Raw genomic sequence first — 11,939 nt, forward strand, 5'->3', positions numbered from 1 at the left:
CCATTAATAAAGTATTTGTTAGGTAAAAAGCAAATATCCTCCCGCTCTAAGGCATCCATCCACATAGCTTTTCCTTCTTGTATATACATTGTCACCATCAATCCTCCAGTACTAGTCCTTCCAAACCCCTGACCATTCAATCATACTCCCAGGCAGTACAAATCCAAACCTCAGATTATCTAAGGCTCCAGGACAAATGGACAACTAGTTCTCCTCATGGGATAATTTCTCTGTGTTTTATAACCACTGGTTAACGGGGTTGTAATGCCCAGCAAAGCACTTATGACAGGTATTTGCATGTTATATACAATCAACAATAAACCAGATTATATATTTTTCTCTCTTACTCAACTGGTGATAGGAGATTCCTTAGGTGGCTAGAGCATGAGTTGAAATGGGAGCAGAAGTGCAAGCAAAAGAAGGTGCACTGGGTGTGTGGACCTCCTGCTTGTATAATGGACATGAACCCCAGCCCGATGTTGGGTGTATTGTCACCATCTGATGATGGTGTGCCACTTGGAACATCCAATTCTATAGCTTGGGTTATCACATAATAATTAATGATGGGCATCTCAATTCCTTGGATCATATTTGGTCTCATGGTTAGGCATTTAATCTGTTAGGTTTCATTTGCAAACCAGGAATTATTTATCAGAAGAAAAGTGGTTTATAGAAAAGTTCATGACTTTCCAGGAAAGTCTATGGGACTACACTTTGGTTCCCTTATCAGGGATTTCCACAGACTCCATTCAGAATCCTGTTCTATAATGGAGAGTGTTACTCAGAGTAACGCTAAGTATACTATGTCATAGGAACCAAGTGGCAGGGATTCTTGTGCATAAGCTAGAGCCTGCTTAAGAGACCTGTCTTGCTCTTCAGGCTATTCCAAACATTAGAGATTACTAGGTAAGGCGGTAATTCATGTACCAATACATATTGTGAATCCATATACCTTCCAAAATCAAAGATGTCAACAAGATATCCTTTATTACTAATAATAGTGGCTTAAATGTAGCTTCTAGTTTTTCACTCTAGACAGGACATCACAACCAACCACACACCTTTGGATTTAAGAAAATTTACTAAAATGTCAAGCCTTAACTATTTGTGGGATAGTATATAGCATATCTCACCTCCAAAAACTATTATATCCAAAGGCATTTATATTTCTTGCTTCTTCCTGTTCCTGATATCCCATCATCATAAAATCAACATTACAGAAGATTTGTTTTGCTCTAGGTAGGTATGGAAAGCAATTTAAGACAAAGAGCAAGGGAGTTAACAGGACACCAAGGAAAGACTGAAAATTGTCCTGCTGTATTTATAGAGTACATAAAAGGCACCAAGTTTTGTTTTATATTCTTCATTAAAAAAAGAAAACTTCTGGAATAGCATCTGAGATTATAAACATAGTTTTACTAAGACTACTGGTCTGTTTCTATTCACTAAGATACAAAGTATGAGATATTTTAATCTTATCATAGATCTTCTCCTTGTTCTGTGTCTCGAATTTGAAACTCTGTTAAGCCATATCATACATTTGGAAATAGCCAGCTAATTCTAGCACTTTTACTTCACATTTCCTTCTGAAACACCACACATACTACCAAGGATGCACTGTAAATTAGCCTTTCATTCCAAGAGTCTATACGTGAAAATTGAAGAGACTATTTTACCATTCATTCCATGGGGTAGTGAAGTCCCACCATGTAGTGATGGGTAGATTCTCAATGCCTTCAAAGTCAACTAGAGCAAATTACCAATCCAAAGCTGTTGAAAAGTTTGCTGCTTATAAACATTTCTTAAAATAAATTATATATTTTAATAATAGAAATAATTTTTCTACTTTAAGTATAAAGTGTTTTAACTCAGAAAATAAGGTGCTTTCAAATTTATTAAAAGAGTTGAAAGAAACAGCTCGACCTCTAGTTATGACTTGCAGAAGAAAGTGACAGACTTGGTTCTCAAGGGAGACGTATCCTTCCTTGCATAATCAGAAAAGCTGTCACTTCAGAAGTCACTACTCCGATTACTGGCACCAAACCATCCCATTTCTACTACAATTTTGTGGTTTAGTCACTAAGTCGTGACCAACTCGTTGTGACCCCGTGGACTGTAGTCTGCCAGGCTCCTCTGTCCATGGGATATATCCCAGGCAAGAATACTGGATTGGAGTATCATTTCTTTCTCCAGGGGATCTCCCTGACCCAGGGATTGAACCTGCATCTCTTGAGTCTCTTGCTTGGTAGGCGGATTCTTTACCACTGAATCACCTGGAAAGCCCAACTACTATAATATGGAGAGCCTAACATCTGAAATTCAATAAGTCTGAAAGACGTGGCTTTTCATTTTCCTGGTTCCAGTTTGTCAGGAAGGTTCCTAAGAAGAGATTGGAGCAGGTGTTGAATGAGTTAATTCACTCTATTATTGTTGTATAGTATTATCAAAATAATACTAAGGCAATTTGTCACCAAATTAAAATTATTACCTGAATGCTATAGGTAGAGTGATTTCAACCTCTAATGTTATAGACCTCTAACCAATTTCCTGAGAATGTACTGGTACCTTGTGCATATATATATATATATATACATATATATATACATATATATATATGCACACACATATGTATGCATATATACACATATATAATTTAATATATATGCTCCACTTCAAACAGATTCAATTATCTTCCTCATTCTCCTTTTTGTCACTTTTTGGACTAATTACATACATACATATTTATGACAAATTTTATCTTGGATCAAATAGGACCACTTTAATGTAATAGGATACTGATTTTGTCAGTCAATATATTGATTTTGATTTATGTCTCTGATTATCTCATCATGTCTTTACTCAATCACTAACCCCCAAATAGAGGAATTTCTATGACACAGTGTTGATCACTTCTCAGCCTTTTGGCTAAGATCAAGTGTAGTATCTAGGACATAGTGCTGGAAACTGAGCCTCATCTATTTCCTAACTTTGTTTTATATTGATTCATTCATCATGTCATGTTGTACAGAAATTTAAGATCTGTTAGGCATACTTTTAATAATGCTATCATTCAAAGCAAATATCTGCATCTTTTAAAGAACTTTATCACAAGACATTAAAAAATTCCTTTATGAAATAAGTCTATATCTATAGTATTTACCTGGCATATGAGCCTAGAAAGATTATTCTTTTATTACCAGGTTTACTATCCTCCTTTATAAATGCTTAATACAGTACAAAACATCTACCTCCCCAAAACAAATACTACTTTCTCATGCCATGCGTTCATTCATTATTGACTTTATTGAAATGTAATACACACCATGTGGTTCACCCACTTAAAGTACACAATTCAATGTTTTCTTTTTAATTTGTTCTGCTTTGTGCAAACATTATCACAATCTAATTTTCATATATTTTCATCACCCCATAAAGAAACTCTATCCCTGCTCCCCATTGCCCTTACTCCACTCAGCCGTAGACAACTAGCAAGCTACCTTATATCGCTATAAATTTGACATTTCTGGCAGTGTCATCAAATGGAACCATACAATTTTGGCCACAAAATTCCCTGGTGGCTCAGTTGGTAAAGAATCTGCCAGCAATGTGGGAGACCCAGGTTCAATCCCTGCATTGGGAAGGTCCCCTGGAGGAGGAAATGGCAACTCACTCCAGTATTCATGCCTCGGAAATCCCATGGACAGAGGAGGCTGGGGGCCATAGTCCATGGAGTCTCAAAGAGTCAGAAATGAATGAGCAACTAGCAATGTATCCATGTTGTAGCACGTATGAGAGCTCGGTTCCTTTTCAGAACCTCTGCCCCACTGCTCTGAAGACGGGGGGAAAGAGCGGCCCACCTCTCCCCTCTTCTCCCTTGTAGACACATCTTCTCTACTTGTGTGTCTCCACATGCTCATGGTCTTTTAGGCTTGACTTTCCTGACATGGAACCTATGATCATCAAGATAGTTGCAGCACAGATGTTCAATTTCCAGTATTCCTGGCCGTCTGCAGCTGGAGCAGAGCTTCTGGCCTATGTGTGGGAGCTGTGTAGGGAAGGAAGCCCAACCTTCTTATCCTCACTAGCCTACAGTAGAGCTTCTACCATATGGAGTTAAGCGATCAGATATGCAGGGAGGCTGTGCCTCACTATATAGGGCCAACCTGTAGTCCTAAATTGGGAGCTTGTGGTAAAGGGAGTCTTTTATTTTTGACTGCAACTGCTAGGAGTAGACCTTCCATTGCACTGGGCGCAGAAGATGGGTGTGAATAGGTCATGGCTCAAATGTCACAGACTCTCACTGTTCTTACCAATATTTAGTAGATGTTCTTAAATATGTATTTCTCCATTTGTTGGACACTTAATTTCCAGAGATGTTAAAAGACTGACATTCATAATTCAGGGTGAAACTGCTGTCTCTCAGGGCTTCCCTGGTGGCTCAGTGGTAAAAAATCCACCTGCTGATGCAGGAGATATGGGTTCGATCCCTGATCTGGAAAGGTCTCACATGCTGAGGAGCAACTGAGGCCACACACCAACTATTGAGCCTGTATTCTAGAGCCTGGGAGCAGTAACTACTGAAACCTGCACGCGCTAGAGTCCGCTCTCAGCAACAAGAGAAGCCACCACAGCAATAAGCCTGCACACCACAACTAGAGACAAATTCCTGTTCACCACAGCTAAAGAAAAGCCTGCAAAGCAATGAAGGCCCAATGCAGCCAAAAATAAATAAAATTGTTTTTTAAATTGTTGTTTATCTGGTAGAGGCTCTTCTGAGTTCCTTAGGTAGGCATGTTAAATGTTGACCCCCATGAAAATCCATTTGTTAATAATATTGCTATTTTTTGGTTGTTTTTAATTTATTTATTTTTAAGTAAAGGATAATTGCTTTACAGAATTTTGTTGCTTTCTGTCAAACCTCAACATGAATTAGCCAAAGATATAACATATGTCCCCTCCCTCTTGAAACAGACATAGAGAACAGACTTATTGCTGACATTTTATTGAGAGGTAATTCAAATGCCAGAAAAGTCATCCATTTAGAATGTACAATATATTGATAAACGTGCAATCATCAACACTATCTAATATCAGAAGATTTTCATCATTCAAAAGGGAATTTCCATGCCATAGAAGTCACCCCTCACTCTATCCTATCCCCAATCCCTGGAGACCACAAATCTATTTACTAAACCTAAGGATCTGACTGTTTGAGACATTTCACATAAATGAATTCATATTAAATGTGGGTCTTTTGTGTGTTTGGCTATTTCACTTAGCATAATGTTTATAAGATTCTTCTGTCTAGTAATTTGTATCAGTACTTCATTATTTCTAATTGTTGAATAATATTCCATTATACAGATAAATCACATTTAATTTTTCACTCAACAGCTAATGGACATATGAATTAGTTTCACTAAATGGTTATTATGAATACTGTTACTATAAGCATTCATGAACATTTTTTTGTGTGAGGACCTATGATTTTTTATTATCTTGAGTGTATTCAGGTGCACCATTTTACAAACCTACCAATAGTGTATGAGGGTTCTAATTTCCCCCAAATGCATGGCAACACCTATAATCATCTCTTTTTAATTATAACATTTTAGTGTGTTTGAAGTGATATCTCATTTAGTTTAGATTTGTATTTCCTTAATAATTAATCACATTGAGCACCTTTTAATATGTCAGTTATCTATTTGTATATTTTCTTTGAAGGCATGTCTATTCAAATCCTTTGCCTATTATTATTTAGCTTATTTGCTTTTTTGTAGCTTAATTTCATGAGTTCCTTATATTAATATATTTTGAAAACTAGACTCTTACTAGTTATAATTTGCAAATATTTTCTCCTTCTCTGTAGACGGTCTTATCACTCCCATGACAGTGTCTGTTGAAACCAAAATTTTTAAATTTTGATATAAAATTATTCACTTTTTTTATTTGGCTTCCTGTGCTATTGGCATCATATCTAAGAAACCATTGCCTTAACCAAGGTCACAGTGACTTATGCCTGTTTTCTTCTAAGAGTTTTATAGTTTTAGCTCCACCAGTAAAGTCTTTAATCCATTTTGCCTTAATTTCTAATAATGTATGACATGGCCACTAAAGTTTCTGTTCAATTAGCACACTAGTAAGTTAATGATTGGACAGAGGTTTCCTTAAATGCCTGAAATGAATAAATTTCTTAGTCTTTACCAAGGGCCTCTGAATGTGTGTTCATGTACATATCAATGCTCAGCATGTTGTTTAGTTTTTCCTTAGCCTTCACTTATAGTTGCACAGAACCTCAAAGTTTGACATTTCTGAGGGCTCAGGATCTTTCAGGTCCTTTCAGAGGATGCATATAGCCTTAAACATGCACAGACCTAGACATATATGTATGCCCTTCTACACTGCCAGAAGTATGTCAGAGCTTTTCCAAACCCCTTGAGAACAACTCATTCTCAAGTTTGTCCTTTTAAGCTTTTTAATTTATGTATTGTTTAGTGTAAAAGTTATCTACCATCGTAGGAAGCCATAATATTAACTTATTGTCACTGATTGATGACAACCGACACCCCTGAGGAAAAGCTGAGCAAGATTTGAGTCAGGTCAGATAAGACAAATCTTGTCCAATTCTCTGAAATTAGAACCTTGAACGATCTTCAAAATCATCTGCCTCATCCAGTGGCTGTCAGAATGCTGGTTGTTACAAAGGCTGTGGGATGCTGGTTTTTAAAGCTACTATAGAGTTGTGACAGGGTGATGGGAAAGAGCAAGTTAAAACATCACAAAGGTCACTGTTTTTGCCTAAATTCAGTCACTTTTATGACTAAATACTGCAATTCTTTGGCTCATTTCTAGGGTTTTAAAAAGCTGTAACCATTTTTGATTCTGACCATTTCTTTTATGGAAGAACTTCTGGAGATCCTTACTCTAACACTACCCTCGTACATTCATTTTTAATGTTCCACTTGCTTAGAACACTCTCTGCTCTCACCTATAATGAAATAGCCACAAAATGCATTTCTATCTCCTCAGGCTAATCTTAAAAAGAAAGTATACCTTCATCCTCTGAATTCTCTAATTATTGTCATATTTATAGTTGATTTTCTTAAAATGGTGTCTCTTACAGTTATTAGCTAAACTTGTCTTTAAAATTAATGGTGTTATTTAGCTTTTGATATGTATGTTTATGGGGCTTCCCAGATGGTGCTAGTGGTCAGAGAACCCACCTTCAAATTCAGGTAGATGTAAGAGACACAGATTGTATCCCTGGTTTGGGATGATCCCTTGGAGGAGGGCATGTCAACCCAATCCGGTATTCTTGGCTGGAGAATCCCATGGATAGAGGAGCCTGGCGGGCTACAGTCCATAGTGTGGCAAAGAATCAGACACAACAACTGAAGTAACTTAGCATGCACTGCACCATGTATATTTATAGTAATTTCTTTCTTCAGCTAGATTATAATTATTTTAAATGCAAAAAATAATATCTGATACATATTGTATACCTTATATATACTAAAATAGTTCTAAGTATATGAACTGATGTTGGTAATGGACGGGAGTTGGTGATGGACAGGGAATTCTGACCTGCTGCAGTCCATTGGGTCACAAAGAGTCAGACAGACTGAGCAACTGAACTGAACTGAGCTGAACTGATATGAACTGAATCAATGAGTCACTTATTTAAACTGAAGTTGCATAATTGACTAAGGCTTCCCTGATAGCTCAGTTGATAAGGAATCCTCCTGCAATGCAGGAGACCCCAGTTCGATTCCTGGGTTGGGAAGATCCCCTGGAGAAGGGATAGGCTACCCACTCCAGTATTCTTGGGCTTCCTTTGTGACTCAGCTGGTAAAGAATCCACCTGCAATGCAGGAAACCTGGGTTTGATCCCTGGGTTGGGAAGGTCCCCTGGAGAAGTGAAAATCTGCCCACTCCAGTATTATGGCCTGGAGAATTCCATGGGCGACACGGGGTCACAAATACTCAGACATGACTGAGTCACTTTCACTTTACATAATTGACTATGAAAATTGTTATCAAAAGCTTTTTTTTATATATTGATGTATATATATAACAGATAGATACATACATAATACACATCATATTTTCCAGAGCTAAAAGGTTTTTTGGAGCAGAATACCTAATTATATCGGCAGACTATTACTTCAGATTATTTTTGAGGCATTTTTCATGTGACAAGCTTTATATCTTTTCATTACTTTTCTGAAGAGGCTGTTGATCTTCACAGGAATTCAGATGTTTAGCATGCCCTAAATTTTACTTGTCACAAAACCTTATATAGTTATTCTCTTTATACTACAGTCACAGCCTTTATATTCCACTAAATAGAATACCAAATGACATATTTAGTTATAGCTCTTTGTAGTGAAATTGCTATACTTTTCTAAATTCATGTTAGACTTTTGGGAACTTAATAGTTACTTAATGTGAATGATGTTTACCACTTATGAAATGCAATTGCAGTGAAAAAGGTTGAAGAAAATATCCTACGGGTATTGTCAGGCTTTCACTGGAGGAACCATAAAAGATGAGATATTTCATGCTGTTGAAGTAATTAGAAATAATTCATAAACACACAAACACACAGGAAAAGGGTGATGCAATTTTTATCCTTCAGACACTGGTGCTTGCATGCCAGGTAAGGCAGCCGCTGCTTGAGTTTTCCTGAAACTTTAAAATATTCATGGTAAAGGCAACCATGCCCTCTCTCTGATCTAAGTACTGTGAAGGAGCATTATATATATGTTGACAATAACGTTTTCTGTTTTCCTTCAAGTATGTAATTGAGTTTGCTGAAAATAAAAAAATAAGCTCAATTTTCTTTTCTTTCTTCATCCTATCTCCACAGGAGAGGGAGCAAGAACACAAAATAATAAAATTATTCGGTGTTAGGACAAAGACCAGAAGCATCTCTGTGTGGGTCATTCCCCATCTGGGCCCCTAGACTGGAAGTAACAATAAATGTTCTATGTACCCTCTCCTGCCACTACTGCCCCACACCCAGGAATTGTTTTTTTCTCTACTCAGCTTGAAAGCATGTAAATGATAAGGTTTAATGCAAACTTGACCCAATCAGAAAGCTTTTGTTTTTCCCTCAGGAAAACTCTCCTCTGTGTGACAGAATAATCACTTGAGAACAATGGACAGAAACAAACAACAGGAATGGTTTCCAAATCAAAATGCTAACGCACCTGTTAATTCCATGACAGTAATTTTCAAGTCAGCGCTTAAAAATAATCTTATTCAAGAGATTCATTAAACCTGCCATGATAGATATTAATTGAAAACAATACTCATTTACCACCATGCAGAGTCAGCTATAACTAAGATATAATTTGAGGAACCAAAAATTGTGAGCTTCGGTATTCAAAAGCTAATGAAAAACACACTTTATCAACTATAAATTTCACTTGCATAAGAAAATATTTTCATGCTTGATGTGTTCAACCACTGCAGTAAAACTCTGATTAAAGACAGAAGACAAATTAAAATTTACTTCTATAACTTAGAAAAATTAACTCTAATTAACTGTAACTGAAAAATTAATTGTAACTTAGTTAATTTTTACAGTGATTTTTATTGGGAGTTGGTATATGTTGTCATTACTTTCTTATCTGATAATATATGTCTGCTGCCTTCAGAATGAAGGGCAATTTAGCCATAAATAGAAAGTCAAGACACATATTTTCTTTTCCCCTTAAGATTCTGAAAGAGTCGTCCTTCAGAGTTTTAGTATTGAGAAGTCTGAGGCCAGTCTGGTTTTCCTGTTCTTTTGTTTAGACTGAATCATTTAAAAGTTACATGTAGACACTTCAAGAGAAAACATTTTGAAGTTAGTATCATTTTATTAACTTTTCCTATAGTCAGGAGACTCTTTGGATATGCAGGTATATACCTTGATGTTATTCATAAGTCAGATATTTTTTTCATATAACTATATTTCCATTTTTTCCACTCTCTTCCCTGTTATTCTGTTTCCTCATGAAATTTTTGGGAGTCACTGATCTTCTGGTAGGATTTCTCCTGCTAGACCTGTTCAGTCATAACAATGTCTATTAGGAAGAGTTGTAGGTTGAAGCAGTATGTCTTTGCTTTCCATACTCATATACAAATTCCCAAAGTATTTGGATATGGGAGATGATGCTCTATCATCACTAGATATGGTATGGATTGTCTTTAATCTGTGTCTTCTATTGGTCATTGAAATGGGAACTTGGAAATGAGGATTGGTGGGCCCTGATTAGGCTCATTTTACTCTTTCTTGTAAACAACTGATAATTTTTTAAACTACTTTTTCCTTTGCATTGGGTGCTCACTCTTGTGTGTCTGACTCTTTATCACTCCATGGACCATAGCCCGCCAGGTTGCTCTGTCCATGGGATTTCCCAGGAAGAATACTGGAGTGGGCTGCCATTTCCTTCTCCAGGGGATCTTCCTGACCCAGGGATCTCCTGCATTGGCAGGCAGATTCTTTACAGCTGAGCTGGGAAACCCACTGCATTAGAATACATCATGTATAAAATATAAGTTTTGTTAAAAGGCTAAAGAACATCTGGTTGACAAATTTGGTGCTATTTCAATTTTCAAAGTTATTTTATCAAGGTCACTTTTGCCAGAATAATAGAAAAATTAGAATTGGAGAATAAAAGCTATTTTGTACTGACTTCTAGAATGGAAACAGGCTTCCCAGTGGCTCAGTGGTAAAGAATCTGCCTGCCAATGCAGAAAACATGGAGATGCTGGTTTGGTCTCTGACTCAGAATGATTACCTAGAAGAGGAAATGGCAACCCCTGCCAGTATTCTCACCTGGAAAGTTCTACGGATGGAAGAGCCTGGCGGGCTACAGTCCATGGGGTCTCAAAGCATCCTACACAACTGAGCATGCACACAGCTAGACTGGAACATCACTGGGATCCCCCAAATCCAACTGATATTTAAATTCTCTGTCCTAAATAAATAAAAAAGAAATTAATTTTAAGCTGAAACTTGATTGGTGGAGGAGAGTTTTCTAATGCAGAGGTATCACACTCTACTGTTTGTCCATAACACCATATTTAAGGGTAGAGACCCTCTGATGGATGTTTGTAATAGTCCCTATAGGTTTGTATTTTAAAAACAAAATATCAAGTTTTCAGTAATTGCTAAGATGGTATATGCTAACTACACTCTACACCTCACCTACTGATTACAATTTAAAACTCTGGACAGCCAAAAAGTAACTCCAGAAGACTTGAAAAGTAACACTAGCAGAAGGATAAAGGATGGAAATGAACACTTAAGAGTGACTCCTGACGGTAGTGGCTTCGCATTTCTTCTCTTCCCTTTCCTCGGGCTTGGATCTACCCCTGCTGTCTATCATCCCTCACCTCCGAGCCTGGTCTCCCAGTTCCACAGCAGTGCTGGCATCTCTGCTTAGCCTTCTAGCTTCTCAGCATCTCCTCCTCACTTCTAGCAGCAGCGCATCAGAGGATTCAGCAGATTGCTTCAGAATGTTGGGTTCACTTCTCTGTGGTTCCCTCTATTCCCTGGGCCTTGGCCTAGCTAACCTTTTATTCCACATCTTTCATTACTTCAGGAACATTGAAAATGTTTCAGGAAAATTCTAAATGCTCTCAGTCTCTGCCTTTTCCTTGGCCTCTCGGGCACATTTCAGAAGCACATTGAGAAGAAAACATTATAGAGAAGGTACTCTCTCTTCTCTCTGCACAGCCTTGGCCTTTCAGGTCCTAATTTCCCCTTTCTGTTTTATTTTTCAAACTAGCTTTCTTGCTGTCTCAGTGCAGTATTGAACTGATGCAAGCTGCTGTGACGTAACCAGACATGGAAGACCTTATAATTTATGCTTTAAAAGTTTGTTAATTATTAGCTTTATTGGCCAAATAATTTTTTTTCAGTTTTAGAAATTAAAAACCTTTAA

At 37.2% G+C, this 11,939-nt stretch overlaps 1 pseudogene; it reads left to right on the forward strand.

The window, feature by feature from the left end:
• Positions 1 to 2,905: 2,905 nt before the first annotated feature.
• LOC139029731 (U2 spliceosomal RNA) lies at positions 2,906 to 3,057 on the forward strand (annotated as a pseudogene).
• The last annotated feature ends 8,882 nt before the right edge of the window (positions 3,058 to 11,939 follow it).

This window comes from Odocoileus virginianus, chromosome 19 (genome assembly GCF_023699985.2).
Source record: "Odocoileus virginianus isolate 20LAN1187 ecotype Illinois chromosome 19, Ovbor_1.2, whole genome shotgun sequence".
Taxonomy (NCBI): Eukaryota; Metazoa; Chordata; class Mammalia; order Artiodactyla; family Cervidae; genus Odocoileus; species Odocoileus virginianus.